This window comes from Polypterus senegalus, chromosome 2, assembly GCF_016835505.1.
Source record: "Polypterus senegalus isolate Bchr_013 chromosome 2, ASM1683550v1, whole genome shotgun sequence".
NCBI lineage: Eukaryota > Metazoa > Chordata > Cladistia > Polypteriformes > Polypteridae > Polypterus > Polypterus senegalus.
The window spans coordinates 73,214,328-73,235,853 of record NC_053155.1 but is presented as its reverse complement, the minus strand read 5'-3'; the positions used below and the strand labels follow the sequence as shown (position 1 = coordinate 73,235,853).

At 39.2% G+C, this 21,526-nt stretch overlaps 1 protein-coding gene across 1 annotated transcript in view; it reads right to left on the bottom strand.

Moving 5' to 3' along the window:
- The window catches only part of LOC120523034 (phospholipid scramblase 1-like), a 132,619-nt gene extending 111,349 nt beyond the window's left edge, over positions 1–21,270 (bottom strand). The window contains exon 1 of the mRNA XM_039743974.1: positions 21,022–21,270. The gene's annotated coding sequence lies outside the window, so the exon portion shown is untranslated. The remainder of the gene's footprint in view (positions 1–21,021) is intronic.
- Positions 21,271–21,526: the final 256 nt, after the last annotated feature.

Genomic DNA, 21,526 nt, shown 5'->3' with positions numbered 1-21,526 from the left:
TTTTTGAACCTCTGCTCTGTTTTTGACCACGGTTCTGGATTCTGTATTGGGACTTCGTCTGCTGTTTATTACTTTGCCTTTCATGCATTTCCTTTGAACTCTTTGGAGCCTTAGGGATTGCACAGCCTATTTGCTAAAATAAAGCATTTTTCAAGAAAGTTGGGATATTTGATGGTACTCTCCCTCTCTAGTGGGCAACTTTGGAAAGTGTTTTTGGTACCTGTGCTTTCAGGACTCACAGCTCACGATAGCTTATATGCTTTTTTACTTCTGAAGGCAAGACCCATTTGGCCTGGTGTAGGTAAATGCCAGCCAGTTGAATAGCCATTTGGCTTGCAGAGGCGTAAACCTTTTCTGGTCCTGCTAGTTTGGATTCTGGCCTGCTTTGTGGTAATAGCTTGGATACCTCACACCACTATGGCCATTTCTTGTGCTGTATGCATAACAGATTGATCTGCCAGGTACTCAATTTTCTCAGCTTTCTTATATGGGGGTGGAGGTGGTCCCTAGTAGTGAAGCAAGGGGTGGTCATGCCTCTTCCACCCCTAAACACAGGGGAAATACAGACATTTAAAGAAACTGTACATGAACAATCCTAATCATAATAAAAATAGTAATATATGAAACATAATGGCCAAATAATAAACAAACAGAACAATATTAACAGAAATAATCATAATTCATGATTCAAACTAAAAAACAAACAAAAAAGACAAGGAAAAGGAATATAAACATACGTCTGTATAGGAACCCTGGCTAAAACATAATAGTAGAACAAGTTTAAAGCGCTTCCACCGAGCTGGCTTGCATCAGTTACTATGAAAGATCAGATCTTCATTCTGTTCTGGGAGTTTGATAGAAATGTGGTCTACTGAATAAGACATTGGACTCACACAAGGATGCTGTCTCAGTTGCTACCTGACGTTGGCCTTTGGCTTGCTGGTGTGCCAATTGTATTAATACTGTTTATATCTGTGACAAGTTATATGGAATTTACATGTTCTCTCTGTGCCTATATATTTTTTTTTCCTCAAGGTATCTTTGTTTTTCTCATGGTACCTCTCGTTTTCCTTTCTTATCCCAAATCTAGTGCGTGTCAGGTCAATGTGCACTTTGAAATTGTTGTGTCAGTGTGGATGAATAGACCCTGCAATGCATTAGTGGACCATTCAGGTCTGCCTCATGCCTTGGACCTTATAGGCCCTGGTATACTGTAGCCCTCAAATGGATTAAGTGAGTTTAACAATATTATACTAGTCTTGTAAGTCACCTTTGGTGAAGGCATCCCCAAATGAGCAACATTAACATTTATAAAAGGATAGCTTTATCTGTCAACCTGTGACGACTAATGCTAACAAACAAGTGAATATAATGGAACAACAAAATTCCTTAATAATGTGTACTGAGTACATCCTAAATTTTAAATTAACAAAAGAGGAACAGAGGATTTAAGAAACTAAAACCTTCAGTATGGAGAAATCTGAAAGACTAAGCTTAATGGCCATTAGGAAGAATCTCCTTACGTCCCAGTAGAAGATCTTTATTGTTTGGCACCTAGACTTCCCCACGCACCTTCCGGAAGTGATGGCATGTCATTCTGCTGACTGAATGACTGTGCTGCCTCAGGTCTAGACATTCCATTTAGTGGCCTGTGATGAGCTACACGTTATGCATGGTCGGATCTGATGAGTCATAGCTTTATATTGCACTTCCCTGAAGCGTCTTCTACTTGATTTATTACTTTTGATTCTGACCACTATTGCTAGTTGCCGTGCTTTTGTGATCTCTTTTTCCAGAGTGTGACACCAGCAAGTACTTTGTTTTGCGCTGGTATTTTACATAACCTTTAAGGTTTATTTGTTTTTGTCAGCTCCACATTATATTTACAGAGTGGAAGAGGACTACAATGTCAAAAAAACATTGGGATCTTGAGATCTGAAATGGGTGGGACAAGCAACAAGATGACTGGGGCAATATTTCTAAAGTAGCTACGTAAAAATGATACTGTTTTCTTTATTCAGATTTGATTACTTGAATTTGACTTCAATAAGGAATATGAGATCAGATATACGCTGTTCATTTGTGTTATATTAAGCTTTATTGAAGACTTTAGGTGATATTACATAATAGTAATGAATTTTTTGTTAATATATATAATGATCTTTAACAATTTATTACAAATAAATCTGGATCGTTGGGTGTATGCACTTCTGCATTTCCTAATACAATACAATACAATACAATACAGTACAATACAGTTTATTTTTGTATAGCCCAAAATCACAGAGGAAGTGCCACAATGGGCTTTAACAGGCCCTGCCTTTTGACAGCCCCCCAGCCTTGATTCTCTGAGAAGACAAGGAAAAACTCCCAAAAAACCTTGTAGGGAAAAATGGAAGAAACCTTGGGAAAGGCAGTTCAAAGAGAGACCCCTTTCCAGGTAAGTTGGGCGTGCAATGGGTGTCAAAAGAAGGGGATCAATACAATACAATACACAGAACAGAACAAATCCTTAATACAGCATAATAATAAAAATTTTAGAAGTACGGAGCAGAATTAAACAGTAGATGATATCACATAATAAGATTTGGAAATTTTTAGAGTCCTGGAGACCTCATCCATCAAGCTGCCTCCCCATTTGGCCATTCCACGGCTGAAACGTTGCTCGGCCAGCCAATCCGATGAAAGGACCCCTTTTTCCCATGATTCCTGTGATCCTCCATCAGGGATGACTTTACCACAGGCAGGCAAACAACTTGGTAGGTGGGCCGTGGCACCAATTGCCACATTTGAGTACCGAGAACAGAAACAGAATAGGTGAGGGTTAGTATTCAAATGTAATTATCATGTTACTTATGTTATAGTGCTAATGACTAACAACAGAGATGCAGTATGTACAGTTAATCAGCAGCTCTAGTCAGGATATGCTAAACTGAAGTAGTGAGTCTTCAGCCGAGATTTAAAGGCTGGGAACGAAGGGGCATCTCTTATAGAAGCAGGAAGACCATTCCACAGTTTAGGGTCCCTGTAACTAAAAGCTCGACCTCCCACTGTAATTTTATTAATCCTTGGAATCATAAGAAGACCAGCATCTTGACATCTTAATGTTTGTAAGTCATGATAAGTTCAGACAAGTAAGTGGACCTCGGCCATTTAATGCTTTATATGTTAAAAGGAGGATTTTGAAATCTGCCCTAAATTTAACCGGGAGCCAGTGTAAGGATTTAAGAACTGAAGTTATGTGTTCATATTTTCTTGTTCTTGTAATAATTCTTGCAGCCCCATTTTGGATTAACTGGAGGCTGTATAAAGAATAGTTTGAACAGCCAGTAAACACTGCATTGCAGTGGTCAATCCTACTAGAGATAAATGCATGAATTAATTTCTCAGAATCCTGTTTATTTAGAAAGCGCCTTAATTTCCTAACATTTTTAAGATGGAAGAAACATGTTTTGGACAACTTTGTAATATGTGCTTTAAATGACATGCTAGAATCAAAAATAACTCCTAGATTGCGGGCTGATTCAGTAAAATTAATTGGGATTCCAACTGAGTTAAATGATGACAAAATATTGCTGTGATCAGCGTCATTCCCTCCAACAATTAACATCTCTGTTTTATCTGTATTTAAAGACAAGTAGTTCTCATTCATCCACTCCTTTAATTCACTAACACAACTACTTAAAGACAACATCGGAGAAACTTCATTTGATTTAAATGAAAGGTATAACTGGGTGTCATCTGCATACGAGTGAAAATTAACATTATGTTTCCTAATGAGATCCCAGTGGAAGCATGTAAAGTGAAAACAGTAAAGGTCCCAGTACTGAGCCCTGCGGGACACCATATTGAACTTCTGTGTGTAATGATGGAGTACTGTCAGCACATTTCTGTACATATTGGAATCGATTTGATAAATAAGAACTAAACCAAGCAAGCACAGGGCCTGTAAGCCCAACATCGTTTTCTAGCCTGTGCAGTAAAATAGAATGGTCGGTGTCAAATGCTGCACTTAAGTCTAACAACATAATTACAGTGGAGTTTCCTTCATCAGAGGATATCAGAATGTCATTTACAACCTGTGTTAGTGCCGTGTCTGTACTATGACCAGTGCGAAAACCAGACTGGAATCTATACTAATAAAAGGCAAAGCACTGACTCACTCACGCACTGACTCACTCACTCACTCACTCACTCACTCACTCACTAATTCTCCAAGTTCCCGTGTAGGTAGAAGGCTGAAATTTGGCAGGCTCATTCCTTACAGCTTCCTTACAAAAGTTTCATTTCGAAATTGTACGCGTAATGGTCATAACTGGAAGCTATTTTTCTCTATTTACTGTAATGGAGTTGAGCTCGAAAGTCGTGGGGGGGCGCAGTTTCATGTGACATCATCACGCCTCCCACGTAATCACGTGAACTGACTGTCAATGCAGTGCGTAGAAAACCAGGAAGAGCTCCAAAAAGTGCTGAGGAAAACATGCATTATACAATTGAGAAGGCAGCGAAACAATAAGAAGCGAGCGAATGACATATACAACCATATTCATGAGTGCTGCTACTTCGGAAACAAAGCAAGGTGTAAACCTAAACTTTAAATTAAGTTCATAGACAGGCTGCCGCTGGCATTTGTCATGCCCATGGGTAATGTGGGATACAAGTTTAATGAGAGGACGCAGGATATAAACGAGAGTTTTGATCACTTTGTAACTAAGTTAAAATTGCACGTGAAGGGCTGTGCTTATGCAAATTCTGAGAGACTGTGTTTGTGGGGGATTGACAGTTAAGGCGGGTGGGGGAGTCACGCCATCATCTCCCCTCCCATTCACCTCATTTCGCTCTGAGCTGAGCTCCGCAGCTAACGCACGCAGTGTTGCGGAAGCGACTTTGTGATGCTGCCACCAAATACTCACAGAAAAATCCACAAGTTAATACACACGCTGTCTCTACAGTCTCTCCACACTGAATCCTCCAGGCACTATTTACAAAAGGTTACATTGACAATCGTGTTACGTTATTTTTAAAATGTTTCCTTTTCTTAGCACAGCTGAGAAGCTTCGATGCATGTGCTCCATAACGCTTTAAATAATCACGCATTTATTCACACTTTGCATTCCAAGCAAAGTCGAACTTCTCTCAATGCATGATTTCCTGGTACACCGATTACATTGATCAGCGCTTCCCGATTCATTTTAAACTTGCACCCCCTTGATTTGAGAAGATGAGGTTAACACAGAAAAACAGATCACCAATTGAAGCTTTATGAATAATCGATTCGCCATCAATAATTGTTTTGGTAAAGCCATACTCAGTGTAATCCTCCTTCCATTTTATAATTTTTCCGCCACTAGCAATGATTAAATGAACGGTAAAAAAGTAAGAGCGAAGAGAGGGTGACTTATTCAGGCAGGCAGGCGACAGCTCAATAGCTCGAATTTGGATATAAGTAGGTTCTATTTAGTCACCAGAAATATCTTTGTTAGGAATGGAAGTTGAATTTAGTCATTACATTTCTATGGTAAAGAAAAAGTTATGCAATGATGACTACATTTAACTATATAAAGTTAAAACTTGATTATATAAAGTCACTGTCGGAATAAATAAAGTCAAAACTTGAATATATAAAGTCAAAACTTGAATATATAAAGTCATTCCCAAATATATAAAGTCAAAACCTGAGTATATAAACACAGCGTTGGAATATTTCGGAATATATAAAGTAAGCGCTAGAATATATAAAGTCAAAACTTAAATATATAAAGTCAGCATTGGAATATATAAAGTAAGCGCTGCAATATGCTGTATAAAGTCAAAAGTTCAATATATAAAGTCAGCGTCGGAATATATAAAGTAAGCGCTGGATATCCATCCATTTCCCAACCCGTTGAATCCGACCACAGGGTCACGGGGGTCTGCTGGAGCCAGTCCCAGCCAACACTGGGTGCAAGGCAGGAACCAATCCTAGGCAGGGCGCATGCATCATTTTCAAAACATTAACCGAACAGTGTTTTTTAATTTATTTTTGAATACGTTTTTGTTCACTTAGTTCAGTTCAGAGTCGTTTCAATCAATAGATTTTGACTTTGACTTTATATATTCAGGAATGAGTTTACATACTCCAATGTTGACTTTATATAATCAGGAATGACTTTATAAATTCCAACGCTGACTTTATATATTCAGGTTTTGACTTTATATATTCCAGCGATGACTTTATATATTCAGCTTTTGACTTTATATATTCAGAAACAAGTTTGACTTTATATATACCGATGCTGACTTTCTACATTCAAGTTTTGACTTTATATATTCGGGAATGACTTTATATATTCACAAAATCAATTTATTTGCCTGTTTGGCACCCCATAGTATATGTGTGTGTGTATATATGTACACATGTATGTGTGTATATATATATATATATATATATTGTGAACTGGGACACAGGCAGACGGACAACATAGTTCCACCACACACAGTTTATTTACAATAATATGTACAAATTTGTGCTCATGTGCACGCCCAGTGCCTCCAGCACCGCTCCCCCAAATGTCCAGGCCACACAAGTCTAATGCCTTTCTCCTGGCCGCCTCCCGTCCTCGATCCAGTTCTGTCCTCTTCCACCCGACATCCACTGCTGACTGGAGGGAGACGGCCCCTTATATGGGAACCCAGATGGGCTCCAGCTGCTTCCCGGCAATCGGTCATAGCCACACCCCAGTGTGGTGGAAGTGCTGGCTGCGCACCCGGAAGCCGTCCGGGTGTCCCCTGTCGTCTTCCCCCCAGCATTTCCTGGTGTGGCGGAAGTGCTGGGCTCCAGGGATATGCAGGCATTGGGGCGCCGCCTGGCGGTGGCCACGGGTCCCTACAGGGATGGGCTTCCAACATAACCAGGACGGACACCCCCTTGCGGTCTGGAGGAGGCACAAGGGACCACAATATATATATATATTGCATATATATATATATATATATATATATATATATATATATATTTATGCCAGCAACACTCATGACTATGACAAAACAATTACATTAACAATCATGTTACGTTATTTTTTAAATTTTTCCTTTTCTTTTTCATAACTTCTTTAACACACTACTTCTCCGCTGCGAAGTGCGGGTATTCTGCTAGTCTGCTATAATTCACATCCCCTTTATATAATCTTGGTAAGGGACCAGATACAATTAAATTCCGACATTTTGTTTTAGCTTTGGTGCATAGAGAGATGAAGTTCCGCTTTAATACCTCAGATTGCTGTAAATAAATATCATTAGTGCCGACATGCAGCAATAAGGTAGATACTTCATCGTCTGCGACACGGTCCAATGCGGCCTCTATGCCAGAAATCTTGGCCCCTGCGAGGCACTTAACATTAACTGCTGGTTTAACATAGTTTGGAATTCTAACATTCCGCACTATGGAATCGCCAATTATGAGCACTTTATTATTCTCAGTTTCCACAGGCTGCGGAGAGCTGAGAGTCTGTTCTGGGTCTGAATTGGTGACCTAGATGCCGGGGGACTACATTTTGGATTCTTAGACCCCCGTCTTACTGTTACCCACTCGCCCTGTGGCTGAATTGGTGCTGCTGATTTCGGCCGCGCACTGACTACAGTGGGACCTGGAGAGACTGAAGTCGAATCAGAAGTAGCCGAATTGTCTAAACAAACCGAGTCGATCCAATTTTCGGTTTGCCTAATCGCAATCAGATTCCTAACACGGTCCTCTAATTCGCGTTTTTTCCCGACCAACTCTAAATTAACTAAACACTTTTGGCAGGTGAAGCTATCTACACTGTCGGCCGGAAAACCTGAGCTGTACATACTGCAGGACACACAACATTTAAACGCGCCCTCGACGGGCAGAGAGCAGATAGAACCTACGTTAAGTGTTGAAGTCATCTTTGCCGTTTTTATAGGTGCTTCAGCGCTTTCCGTGTTCAGCTGAATCGCTACGAGACCGTCGGCTTTAAGTTTCCACCACCCGCTGAACGATCGACTTTAATTTCTCACTGCCGGTTATTTCTACTGGTCAGCTGCCGGCTTTACCTCAGGTGAACTTGCTCGTGTGCTTGCGAAGGGCTGCGTGCCTGTGGGAGATCTTATGGGGATCAAACCTTAGAAGTCACTGCCTGAGATGAAGCCTCTGACATTGCACCACAATGGCTGATTCGCTTATTCGACAGGGTGAAAATCAGTGTATTACATACGTAGGTCTGAGTCACAGTCTGATTATTTGGGTGGTTACCTACCAGGTAGTGCTTGTGGTTGGTCAGCCAGTCATTAAACATCTGCCATGTCCTCTCTGTTGCGAGAAGCAGATCATAGACATGTGATACAGTATCTGCCAAATAATACAAAGAGTACACAACACGTGTTTCACCCCTATTGGGGCTCATTGGGTGTACACACTTTTGCATCCCCTTACAGGGATCAAACCTCAGACGTCATGCCTCTAGCATTGGGCCACGGCAGCTGCTTTGATAGCAACAGCTATATTGTTTATGATTGTTGGGACTACTGCTGGTCATAAGACATATTACATCATCATAGACGCCTATGCAAAATTGTGGCACGGTAACTCCATTGATAAACACTGTTAAAAACAACTCTTTTGATTAGCAATTGGTTATGGAAAAGCTATTAGATTTGTGAACTCTCTGCTTTATTTCTTTTGACCTTTATACTTATTTTAGTGTTTAGTTAGTTAGATATATATATAGATAGATTTACAAAAAAGAAAACATCTGACTTGGCAGTCTCAGTCCCAGTGAGTCATTATGCAGATGTATTGCTGTTGGTGTAAAGGAGCCCCAGTAGCGTTTGTTGAATGATTTGCTGGCTCAGAGAGAGGCTGCTCTGCCTTTTCTTATATAGTTCCTCTGTGTTCTTAGACAATTTCAACCTATTATTGATGTGGACCACCTCTACATCCACTCCTTGAACAGTGACTGTACACAGAGGCCTTTTGGTACAGCACAAATCTATAGCCTGCTCCTTGGTTTTGCTGATGTTAAGGTGCAGACAATTCTCTTTGCACCAAGAAACAAAGTTTTCCACCCGACTCCTATACTCTGTCTCATCCCCCTTATCAGTACTGCCCATAAGTGCGTAATCATCTGAGAGTTTCTTCAAGTGACAAGACCTGGTGTTGTATTTATAGTCAGAGTTGTATAAAGTGAGGAGTAAAGGTGACAGGACTGTTCCCTTCTCCGGTGTTCCTCACATCCATATTAGAAACACAGTCCTTGAGTCTCACAAACTGCTCTGCAATCGGATAACAGACATGTGGATTATGCAACACGAGTAACCTGATATTTTCTTTGTCCATGTACGATTTTCATACTGTTTGACATTGTACTACACTGGATACCTTTGAGTTCTGTAATGTCATAAACTTTTTTCTCTCTTCATTCTACATGAAAGCATTTTTTTTAGCCACCACTACAAAGTACATGTGGTAAGTAACATATATCATTTTTGAGTGGAGTATTCCTTTAAATCCAGTGGTAAATATAGTATATAATCAGATATCGTGCCACTGTTGCTGTAAATGTGATGGGCACGCCATTCCGTGGGGGGTGTGGGGGATTTGGGGGAGGAGGTTAACAAAACTGAATGTGGGACAAAGCCAGAATTCCACATGTAATGGAGAACATGCACACCCCACAGAGAAGAGCACCTGGCCAAATATCAAACTGATCGAAGTGGCAAATTGCTTAAAAGTTCAAAGATAAATTTATTGCAGGCAATGAATGCTGTTTTTAGATGTCAGTGTGATTTTGGCATCACTTCTTGGAATACTGAGGTGACGATGGTAGGCATGGCAACTGATAACATGAAATACAGGCTAAATAGAAAGAAGCAAAGCGTATTTTAAAAAATCTTTTAGATGAAAGGTAAAGATTTGTACTGCATTTACCATCATGAATAAATGATACTGTTTAGGAGTTGCTGAATCATTATTATATATTATATTATAATATTATATATTATTATATTATATATCAACAGGACTAACAATGCACACCGTTAATTACAATGCTCAAGAAAGAAAACCTTAAATGATTAAATTTGAAAAAAAGTGAATTCACAGTGACTGCTATGTACACAGACTAATTTAGTACTGAAATATAAAACTGTAATTGTACAAACATGTAAACTAAGCAAAATCGTTTCATGCACATACCAGATTCAGCATTTACTTTGCAATACTGATCCATAAAGAACAGCAGATAAATATTTAATGAAGCCTGGCCAACTGTAACCGTACACTCCAATCAGCTGACATCTGGCCTCGATTCATTGAAGGCAGCTTTCTGCTACTGCCTGTGCTGCTCAGGACGCCCACTGAGCAACCTGGCAATGTGGGGTCAATCATAAATCATGTCTGCTTTGGTTAAGTATCAAAGGACAGGTCACAAGGGTTATTTTTTTATTTACCTTAATGTAGAAACTTTTTAAAGATGGCATTGAATTTATTTTTCAATGGGCCAAGAAGGTGTATTGAAAAGATTTTAAAATAATTCTCTCACGTTCATCCAATACATAAAGGTACTCTAAGCCATAATGAATGCATAATGTATTTGTTAATATGAAAACGACAGCAGTATAGAGCCCACTGCTCAGTTTAAAACAGCTATAACTTTACTCAAGTCCACAATTTGTCCCTCGTGATGAGTGTTTATAATTTAAAATGAGTGCAGCATTTGTGTTATCCCTAAGCGGCAAAATTAATTTAAATTTAATTATTCTTGTTTTTGAAGTATGTTAGAATATCATCACTACAGATTTATAAAAACTCACAAAGACTCCTGCAAGTTATTATTAACAAATGATTTAAAAGTGTTTGGCATGTAAATAAGGCCATAAGGCATACCAAGGCAATCATAATAGGCAAATTCAGATAAACCATATGGGAAACTGCAAAAGCTGGAACAATATAGCACAAAAGGAGGTTAGGAGCCAGGAATAAAATACAATAAGTACTGTATTTTATTGGTAAAGGTATGTTTTTAATACAGGGAGGGGAATTATAGATAAATATAAAATTAAAGCCATAAAGTAAAGCCAGAATCTGTCATAATCCTACACCTTTGCACAGGATGCACTATATGAGGTAGTGGAATTGTTTGGAAGGGTGCAAGGCAAAGTGCCAAATGAACCAATGGCAGCAAAACAAAATAAAAAAACAAGGAGTGGTGTCACACCCTACAAGACTCCTAAACTAAAAACAGGAGTCCAGTCCTCAGCCTATTCTGCAATTTGCAAGAGCTTGCTTCGCCTAAGCAGCACTACCACAATGTAGGATTTCACACCAAGAATAAAGGCCAAAACCACCCAGAAACACCTTGCCCACACAGAAGACTGACCGTGCATTAAGTTAAAAAAGAAATTCTAAGAACAAATAACTTATGCATAAAGTCAAAATTTAAACATTTCAAAAGAAGATCATAAATTCAAAGAAACAAACGAAACACAGAAAATAATCAAAATCAATCAAATTTTCAAACAAGGCAATCAAACAAAAAACAAGTCCATTAAATTAGAAAGTAAAAACCTGAAAACAAGAGTCAGATTGAAGTTTTGAATTCAGAGTTGTTGTGAGTTGCAGTCACAGGCATGACAGAATGAAGTGTGAGCCCTTCAAAGGATCCAGTAAATAGGACAGGACCTTCTCTGGTCTTCCCAGAAGAAGCTTGACCCCAAGTCAGTGAGCAGTCCAACTGCCGCATGCAGGCCTCGGCCTACACAGACCCAGCATAGGGAACTAGTTTTAAAAGTTCAAGTTCAAATCCCAAAATATATTAAAATGTCTCTCAATGTAAAACTTTGGTTTGTAGAGATGATCCAAAACAAGAAATCTTTATAAAAGGAGGAATAAATGATAAAAATAGAAAAACATGGCAGTACAAAGGAAACTAGGCCCAACAGAAAATCCAAAAAGTAGAATCCACGAACACAAGCAATAATCCACAAAAAACACAAAATATCAAAAGAAAAATTACTCACAGAAACTCAATAACCAAACTCAATGCTCCACTACTGGTCTGGAATATGAAGAATATAAAGGAGTCACTAGTCCCTGCCTCCTGGGGTTCCAAAAACAAAGCAAATGGACTGGCAGCACAAAATGTTAAATTACAAACAGAAATTATAGCAGATATGACAAGCAATAATTAAATTATGGAAAAAGATGCAATAAAATAGAAAATACATATAAGCACATATCAAGAATGAAAGTGGTCAAGAATACCAACACACTTGCAAAAAGGGAAGCACCACAGGGAGTGTAAGAATTCTGTTATAAACCAAAGTCACAGCGATTTGGCTACAGCCGTAGATAGCTTAAGTGAGGCTCTCAGATGATCCCTGACTGAACACCCGAGAGCTCTAAAGAAGCAATTCTAGGGAAAGGAACCAGGGCAGAGTCACAAAAAAACATCAACAATGGTTTAAAAAAGGATGGAGTGGTACAAAAAATTGACAAAAACCTAAAAAGAAAAAAATGTAATCCTAAGAACATGGATGCAAAGAATACGGCCCGAGTAGAAGCCCAGGCCTCTGTAATGCTCTGAACCAGACTGTGCTGGTAAAGCATCGTTAACAACAATGAGATCTTTTGTTCCACAATTGCACAAGACTCAACAAACTGCAAAGTGATAAACCCTTACTTATCTAAGCACCACGTGTCCCAACACATCCTGGCACCTGCTGTTGTGAATTTAAACACTGCCAAATTAATGTTTGTAAATTCTGGAATTTTTATATGCATTTTTCTTACTGTTTGTTATTTTCTATTGTTATGATGATAATGCCAGCACACTGCCATTTTGTCAGTATTTTTCCTTGTCATGGCTGTGTTTTTTTGTAGGACAGTTTCATGGGAGCAGCCATCTTGTTCTTGATACTCATATAACCAGCTGCGACTCTGCAACTGAGAATTAACTGCATGAGCAACTACTATAGTAATCCTAATCAGTTGTGGAAAACAAAAGAAAAACTACACCCTAATATGGCAAAACAGCATCAGGCACATGAAAAGCCTGATAGAATTCACAAAAATGTGAAAAAATCAAAAACTCCAAAATTTCCAAAAAAAGCAAATATAACGAACTGTGGAAATAGAAACAAGGCACAATGCTCAATGACAAACAGAGGTGAGCATTGCTATTGTTCCACCTCACATCACTGCCACAGCAGACACTGCCAAACAGCAAAACAAAACAGGATGTTCTGATGCAGTGTCAATACCCACACTTGCTATCCCAGTAGAAGTGGGGACACAGCTAGAATGAACCCTGTACAGTCCATCACAGGGAATGCTCAGAAACAGGTCATTTAGACTCACCATATAAGCTAAGATGTTCATCTCTGAGATGTAGGAGAACACTAAAGCAGCCAGAGAAAACTAACATTTGACTTGTGGAGATCAAAGAACTCTAGCATGTTTGCTCTTAAAAATGGAAATATTTTAATATCAGAAATCAAGTCACACATCTTGTCCATTGTACCTCTTTGCTTGTTGTTGTATGTACCCATGCCTGTGGTGACATCGGTTCCTACATATTGTGATCTGGCTTCTTTATATTTTTTATACTCTTGGATATTTTTTATACATTTTACTACCCATTTGTTATTTTGCTGATTGCAGAATCGGTTTTGGCTTAAGCGAGTTGATTTACTTTCACATGTTTTTGCAGTGTTGTTTCTCTATGAGCAGCACCATTTTCTTATCTGATTGTTTACCATTGCCATGTGGAAACAACTGGAAGGCTGGGACATGTGATGACACTGCTGGGATGGAATGAAGATGAGTATCGCTATTTATTTACTTGCCTATGCTCCAATTGGAAAAAAAAGAAATCTAATCAATTATATCTTAAATGTTGTAAATCGACTTGGATAAAGGCATCGGCCAAATACATAAAAATAAATGTAATGTAAATGATGGGCAGGTAGCCCTGCCTCTTGGGGAACCACCCACATGACATATGGAACATACTAGAAGATACATAGACACTATCACACACAAGCGATTAGGGGGCAGCCAAAGGGCCCGACAGAATGTGAAAAACTGCAGGAGGGGACCACCAGACAGCACATTAACACCGTACTCTCTTCCTCACCATGGAAAAACGAAGATACAAAGTCCTACAAAACATAAACAAATGCTCCGAGAAAGACTTACCAACAATGCATTTCCACATCAGCCTACAGTTCCCCCATGATGACTTAATTTCCAGTCCCTCATTGATGTCCTCACTTCCGGCTTCCTATGGTGATATCACCTTCATCCCGTGTCACCTCTGTCACCATCATTTCCCCTACGACTGTACTTTTTCCGGTTCCACTCCATAAAATCTCCCTCTGGCAACTGTTTATTGTATGACATGTACTTTTGTATGCATATGACTGGTACTTAAGTGCTAATTCTTTGCCTGAGTAGTATACACTATACGGGGAAGGTTTCCCCAATCCTTAATCAGTTTCTCTGTGTCTTTTATGCTTCACAACACATGGAAACTAAATGATCAACAATATTAACATCAACAGAATAATCAAAGAATTAGCAAAAAAGACAAAGAATTTGAACCCTCTGGCGGATGGGAAATCTTGGCTGGAGCATAACAAGCATCTTGCATTGCTAATTGAGGGGGGTGATTTATGGTTGAAGGAAAAGCCTAATATTAAGAATCACTCCTCTCTTGGGTTTGTTGTAGTGTGGTGTGGGGTTTCTCAGGGTATTGACAGAGCATGGTAATCCAATTTTGAAAATTGTAGTTTTTGTTTTTTTCCAATTTCTAATATGCTTTCGGATGTCTAGTTACTCCAGTTAATGGTACTGGAACTTTAGATACCCACACTTAGTCAAACAGTTCATGCTTAGCTGAATATTCAACATTTACTTAAGCAAGTGAGAGATTATGTCATGTCTTGTTTTAGATGACTTTCCAGCAATTGGTTTATCACATTAATGAATTAAAGAATGCAGTTTTTCTTTCCTTCCCATCAATTAACTACTTATTTTAACAACCTGAAATCTTGCATTCTGCTGTGTGTTACCCAGAAATTAGCCAAAATGACTAATGAGTTACAATCATGGTGTGTTCAGGAAGCAATAATTAGCCCTTTGCCATCTCATTTTGTTCAGACAGCCCTGACTCAATAGTCACCTGCTTCCCCAAACGCGATTCATACCGAACTTAAAATTCCAGTCCTTGAACAATACACATGTGACACTGAGGGATGCTACTTCTCTTTTATGCAGTGCTCAATGATTTTTGACCAACAACTTTCTGCTGTACTTGCAGAAAAATGAAGATATTGTAAATAGTATCCCTGATATGTGCTTGGGTTCTAAAGTGGACCCTTTTCCCTCTGAAGTAACACATTTTTAGTAAATGGCTTTTTTTGTTTATGTGAGATTTCTTGGGAATTTTTCATTCTTCATAAAGAAAGGTGGTAAGCCCTCATAAGTTAATTAGACTTAATAAGAAAAATAAACACTGTACACTTATAAGACTTTGACTTTAAATGCAGTATCATTGTGTGAATCATTTCTCATGAAGGTAATTCCAATCCATATTATGCATTTTGGCCACTTTATATTACAAAATGCTTGTTAAGCAAACAAAGAGAATATTTCAATAATAATCTTGGAGCTTTTGTTGTGGATATTGCAACACAGACTTGCAGTTCATAAAGGGTCAAAGCAGATTTGTCTTGTTGTGGACAATCTGCACATTTGGGTAGTAACACAAGCTTAGGGGATAGCAGAAACTTGAATCAGCAGATCAGGAAGGCCAGACATACTTCAGGAGTGACCATGAACTCATTGGAGACAGTGGAAAAAAGCATGATGGCAAAATTATACATTCTTGCTTTTTGCTTTAACTATTATAATGTATCAATCTGTGGCTAAGTAAGTATTTCTTAAGTTCCGCTGGGAGAATCACTTACAAAGTTCTTTGTTTCTAGAGATTTCTAGCTAAAGCTGCTAGTTAAGCATTGATAGGTTTTTGTGCCAAAACAATATTATTTTAAAATTACAAAAAACTGTTACAACACCTTGACATTTGAAAACCTGCAACCAATTTACCCAGGACTTCTAAATTGTGGCATTCTGTAACCTTCCACCTTTCAGGTGACAGCACACTCTGACAACACTAGAAGAAGATAATAGCCAATGCACTGAAAGCATCTCAGTTAACAGACTGAGAAGGGGGAGAGCATCCTAGCTGCTAGAACCAATATTCAACTGGGGTCTCCCCACAGAGCCTGATATGAACTGTATGCTGATTGGTTCTACAAGTATCAAATTATTATGTTTTGTGCTGTGACTCAGTTGTGGTTGTTGTTGTTTTTGCCATTCTTATAGTTTTTAAGCTGTATTGTAAGTCAAAGTACCTTTGCACTCTGCATTTCCCAGCATTGAACCTGGTCCACCTGTGGAGATAACACCTCTTCTTGGACTCAATATTAAATGTACACTGGATATATTATGTGTTACGTCGTGGATCTTACAATTATGTTATACTTTGCACTTTAGTTTTGCACTTTAATTTGATGATCCTTTATACAAATAGTAATACACCAGCATAATGCCTCACTGTGACTGTAACTGCCAAGTCAGAAGTTGTCTTTCTTTTTTATCTATCTATCTATCTATCTATCTATCTATCTATCTATCTATCTATCTATCTATCTATCTATCTATCTATAGTGACAAGAGGGTGGTGCTGCAGCCTCAAAAGCCTCAGACACCACCACACAACACTCAGTAACAGGTAAGGTCAGATGGCCAGGAGGATGGGAAAAAAAAACTCCAGTTAGGCTGGAGAAAGAACAAAATCTGCAGGGGATCCAAGGCCAAAGGACTTGCGACCCCCCACTGGGCATTCTACCTAACATAAATGTTCTTAATTTGTTCCTCTTTCTTTCTAGGCTCCATATCAGAGGATTTGATGAAGTTGGCCATGTGGATGGTTTTCCTGCCTTCATTCTATATTTCAAGGGACTTTGTGGTGGTGGCACAGAAGAAACGGACAAAACAGCAGAGAATGGCAGAGATTAGTACAGATTGTGGATCCCTGACAACAACAATAATTCTCTAATCATATAGTGTATCAGGAATACAACTAATACAGTATGGAGATACGAAGAAGCCAAATTAAAATAATGGGTTTTTAGGAGTTTTTTTTTAAATGTTCCACAGTATTAGCCTGGTGAATTTCTAGAGGTAAAATATTCAGATTTTAGGTGCATAACAGCACAAGGCTGCCTCAGCACTTCTTTTAAACTTGACTCTTGGAATTATAAGCAGACCACCATTAGAAGATCTATGGTTATGACTTGGTGTGTAGGGGGACAGGCATTCCAAGATGTAGAACGGAGCAGGATTATTTAAGTTTTCTTAAACCATTAGTAGTATTTTAAAATTAATTCTGAAACAAACTGTTTCAGGAATAGTTTCAGTCCAAAGACGGTAACACAGACGCAGACAGGCTTATGCCTTCTTTAATTACCCAGCATCGGCCTCTTCTTTTGAACTGTCACACTGTACTCTGTAACCCTTCACCTTCCATATGTGACTGGGCACCTCCTAGCTAAGATATTGTTAGGTAAGGTGCATGGACATTAGCAATAAGCACAGAGAACAAAGGAGGTGTAGATGTGAAGGTTTCCTTAGCACGACAATGAGATTTTCAAGTACTATTGCTGTTCTACTAATTTGTTCTAAGTGACTGTCCAAATTTCAACGGACTAATTTGTCAATTGTTTCCTCAGATAACCCTTTTTACAACAGCACTATTCATGCTAACATATTCCACTTATTGAGATCTAACAGATTGATGCACGAAGTGCAACTAGTGGATAGTCTTCAATGTTCAGCAAGAGCAGCAGAGATAGAAAAAATAACAAAATGTAAGGAAATTTATAGTAAACACATTCAGTGTCAAATATTTTCAGTAACAGAAGAAATCAGGAAGGCAGCAGACACTTCATAACGCTGTAGCATGGCATAGTAAATAAGCTGTAGAGTGTACAGTAGATTAATATTCAACAGTATCACAATGTAAATATCACCTTGTGTTTCAACATACAAAATATACCAAAGAATACAAGCAGAAACCAGCAACATCTGATTATCTTTTGTAATGCCTATAAATTATGTGCAACTCAATTAACAAATTCCATCTATCTGTCAGTCTGCTGCAGGATTTGCTTTGGCCAGGGGTAGGCAACGTCAGTCCTGGAGAGCCGCAGTGGCTGCAGGTTTTTGTTCCAACCCAGTTTTTTAATGAGAAGTCAGTTATTTCTGATGAATCACTTATTGCTCAAGTGACATTTTTCTGCTTCATATCAGTGGTCTCGCTTGTTAAGTTTCCCTACCCTTAATTGTTAATTTCAGTCTTAAACAGCATCATTCACTGTTTTAATGGTTCCTTATTAGTAATAAGATGTAAATGGCAAAGGAGCCAGCAGTTCTCTAGCCAACTGGTTTCCATTTACACCCGTGTGGAATCATTCACTATTTGGTTTAATAAATCACTTAAGAGAAAAATGTAACATACTCAAAATTATCCATTTTAGACTTCAAATCATTTAGATGATATCCTTGTAAAGGAAAAAATCTATGATATAAGAACCTAACATTGCAGACTAACAAGCCATAAAATTAAATAAGTCTGAGATTGGCAAGGATTGAGTTCTAATTAAACAAATAGGTTGGAATGAAAACCTGCAGCCACTGCGGCCCTCCAGGACTGACATTGCGTACCCCAGGCTTTGGCTGATAGACTTACAAAATGAATGCCACAGAGCGCTCAAGCTCCAATTACACCAACACCAAAACAATTTCTGCATTCAGGTCAGGTCAGGTTGGGGAGCATGCCCTGGTACAGTGTGTTGCTGCACCCGCCACACAACGAAACAGCTCGGGATCCTGGTTGGAAACCCCTGAGGCAGACACACAGCTCAGTTCCATCCCCCAGAAGTGACCATCTATCTGCCATAGCCAGGTGTTACATGGGCGTCCCCTTGGTCTGGTCCAACCACTTGGGTCCACAACATAAGGATCCTGCAAACCAATCACTGTCAAAGAATTGCGCCACAAGGTTATAGTGCCGTAACTGATGGTCCCTCACAATGCAGGTAATGTGCCTCATTTGGGACTTCATGAGCAATCACTCATTCGACACAAAGTCAAACCAATAGTACAAAAGCCAACGAGACACAGTACTGAAGGAGTCCAGTCTTTGTCTCAGGTCACTGGATAGCATCCATTTTTTTGCAACCATATAGCAAGACAGGAAGCACCAGGACTCTAAAGACTTGGACCTTCTTCCTTTTGCATAGATATCGGGAGCACCACACACCCCTTTCCAGACCCCGCCATGCTCTCCTAATCTGTCTACTGACTTCATAGGAAGAGTCACCAGAGACATGTCACTGCCGAGGTAAGTAAACCTCTCAGCAAGGTCAACACTCTTTCCGCAGACAGACACGCTGCTAATGGCTGTGCTCAAGAGGTGATTAAAGGCCTGAATCTTTTTTTTTTTTCCAGGACACTCACAAACCCAGACACACATCTCTCAAGAGCCCTGATTAGAATTTTCATTGACTCCGCGAAGATCACAGCATCGTCAGCATAGTCAAGACCAGAAAATCTCTCTTTCACAACAGATACTCCACGACCTTGCCCAACACTCAATACATGCAAACATTGAACAAGGTAGGAGCAAGAACGCCCCCTGATCAACCCCAGAATCAACTGGGAAAATGCAGAGGTTTTACCTTCACTCTGCATAGCACTCACAGTTCCAGTGCACAGGCCAGTCATGATATCCAGCAACCTCAAGGCTGTAAGGTTCCATGTTGCAAGTGAAATTTTATTTTCACAACACCTTTACAAGACTTCTTTTTATCGTTAATAAAATCAACCATGCACAATTCTTTTCTCTCCCTCTCTTTCTTTTCCTTCCACTTCTCCAGTTGAGTTTCATCATCCACCTCCCGATTCTGACTCCCTGAGGTGAGGCATCAGTGCCCTTTAATGCCAGACCTGGGAGTACTTCTGGTGTTACAGTGTGAACATTGGAAGCACTTCCAGGTCAGGCAGACATTCCTTAAAGTAGGGATAGTCTGTCCCTACACCTCATTCTGGCAGGGCTGTCTAACAAAACTCCAATTCCCAGCCTTCCCTGAGGGTATTCATGTAGACACCGTAACCCAGGGAGACTGCTGCCTATTGTATCGGGGAAGTAAATAGTCCATGCAATTGGTCAATCCCTGTCCTTTTGTTAAACTGGCTTCCCGGACAGGTAAGGAACCTTGAACTGAGAATGCCAGCCCATGCTTGGTGTCCATGGCAATATTTAGCAGGACACTATTCACTGAATAAGTGATGAATATTTTATGAACTGCTGTAAATGTTAGTTTGTCAAAAGATCATGAAATAAGATGTTGTTTTAAAAGGTGCATTCCTATATGATGACCGTTAAGCAGAAACTATGATCTCTCTCTGAGTCGGTCAGTTTCTGTTTATGTGACTAATTGGGCTTTAGTCACAACACCCAAAATTAATGTCTCTAAACTCTGTCAATTTCTCTGCAATTTTGTTATTGATTTATAGCATTGTTACAAGAAACAACAAAGGTTTTTTTTTTTTTTAATAAAGGAGTAGCAATTGATAAAGCATCGAAAACTGCCCAAAAACACAAAATGCTTTGGCACTTCAGTATCTAATGTGGCCTAAGAAAGATGCTCCTCACACCATGAAGTACAGTGACTAACCTGCTTTGAGGTGAAGAGTTACTTTCTTTTGCTTCTAAAACTAAACTGCAAAGATATTCAATATTTGTGTTTCAAAAGTACCACAAAACAAGCTCCCATTTCACTTAAATGTGTACTCCATTGATTTCTGTATTTAATGTGCACCTCTATTTTTTTACTGTATCCTTATAAACAAAGATTAGACAAATATGAAGGGGTTCAAAGTTCAAGTTTACTCACATGCCACTTTGTAATCACGTTGAAAACATCTGAGTGAACCGTTTGGAATGCCTTGACCTCTGCACATCACACAATCCACAGACACTGCTGTCAGCGTACTTTATTTTATGGAGCAGGCTTTAGGCGAGCATGGAAAAGGCAGATCAGAGCCTCTGGCAATCCACTAAATTATTATGGATCATCTTGTCGTGAACTGCGGTGCTGCCATACTTTCCACTGTAAATTCATCATACTGTAATAGCTTCTCAAATGAAGGATGTCAGACCTGGACTAACATGTAATCCTGAGAGTCCTCTGAGTGCTTTTATTTTCTTCTGCAGCTCTGCCACAGTTGCCATACTTGCAGGACGTCTATGCCATTGTGTTTCCTGCTTCTTTTTTTCTGTCTTGCTGTCACAGCTATTCTCTTCTATCCTTTTCTTACTCTTCCCATTTCTTTCCACATCATTCACTGTCTCCTCTTCTCTCCCCCTTAGGTCTTACTGTAGTCTTCACACATATTTCT